General features: G+C 31.4%; 1 non-coding gene across 1 annotated transcript; it reads left to right on the forward strand.

Annotated features, from left to right (window-relative positions):
- Positions 1–938: 938 nt before the first annotated feature.
- On the forward strand, positions 939–1,045 carry LOC126007434 (U6 spliceosomal RNA). The gene has a single exon (XR_007495007.1). It is a non-coding gene; the product is annotated as a U6 spliceosomal RNA (small nuclear RNA).
- Positions 1,046–1,267: the final 222 nt, after the last annotated feature.

Consider the following 1,267-nt stretch of genomic DNA (forward strand, 5'->3'; position numbering starts at 1 on the left):
CAACAAAGTTACCACAAGGCATGTATTTTGATAAGATAGGTCTAAATTTTTATTTTAAACTTTTTAACCTTGCAACTCTACTTTCTGTAGTCAACCCATTCATAATAGTTTATATGCTAGTCTTAGTATTATATGCTAGTCCATTTATGTAACCTAGGGCAGTACATTGATTATAATGGTCTTTTAAGTGCTCTTTAAATAACAGTTGTGTGGGAGGTTTTGAAATGAAATCTGCTAGTAGCTAGTCACATGAATCAGAAAATGTCAGCAAAAAGATGAAAAAAGCTTGCTTAGAGGTGTTATTGAGATTATTGTTGCTATTGATATTTCTTGAAAATAATGTTTGCCATCATTTTTATAAAGATATAAACTTAAAATAATATGTTATATTTAGTCTAGTGGTGTGATATATATTTTATGCTTATCTGAATATTAAAATGTCTAATTAGTTTATTATAATTTTAATTTTGAATACATTAAGATATTTTAATAATGTCTCTTAGATAAACAAATAAGTAAATTAATGAGATATTTATTTGATTTTGACTTATAGAATCAGAATTGTAATTTGAAGTCAAAGTATGTAGTAGATACCTAGGAATCAACATATATGAAAATTTCTGAATAATTAATGGAACAGTTATATGGAAGTATATTTGATGGGTGGCAATTTATCATAAAAATGAGCACAAGTGGAGCTGGAGAGATAGCATGGAGGTTAAGGCATTTGCCTTTTATGCAGAAAGGTCATTGGTTCAAATCCTGGCATCCCCATATGGTCCCCCGAGCCTACCAGGAGTGATTTCTGAGCATAGAGCTAGGAGTAACCCCTGAACGCTGCCTGGTGTGATCCAAAAACAAAAACAAAAACAAAAAAAAGAGCATAAGTGCACAAAAGAATTCTCTTAAAAAACTACTTAAAATAAATTACTCTTTTCGTGCTCACTTCAGCAGCACATATACTAAAACTGGAATGTTCCCGAGAAGATTAGCATGGCCCCTGCACAAGGATGACACACAAATTCGTGAAGCATTCCAGATTAAAATAAAATCACTCTTCTCTATTTAATATCAGATGCACAATATGGAACATTAGTGTTTTGAAAAAAATGGGGAAACTCTTCAGGTGATAAGATAAAGAAATGCTATTAATTCTTCAGGAAAGACCTTTAGCACTAATGAGAACTTGAAGTACTTAGGTAACAAGGATATGAATGAAACATGAATTGAACTCATTAGGGACTCAACCAGGAAACAGAGCTTTTTT

Source organism: Suncus etruscus, chromosome 4 (assembly GCF_024139225.1).
Source record: "Suncus etruscus isolate mSunEtr1 chromosome 4, mSunEtr1.pri.cur, whole genome shotgun sequence".
Lineage (NCBI taxonomy): Eukaryota > Metazoa > Chordata > Mammalia > Eulipotyphla > Soricidae > Suncus > Suncus etruscus.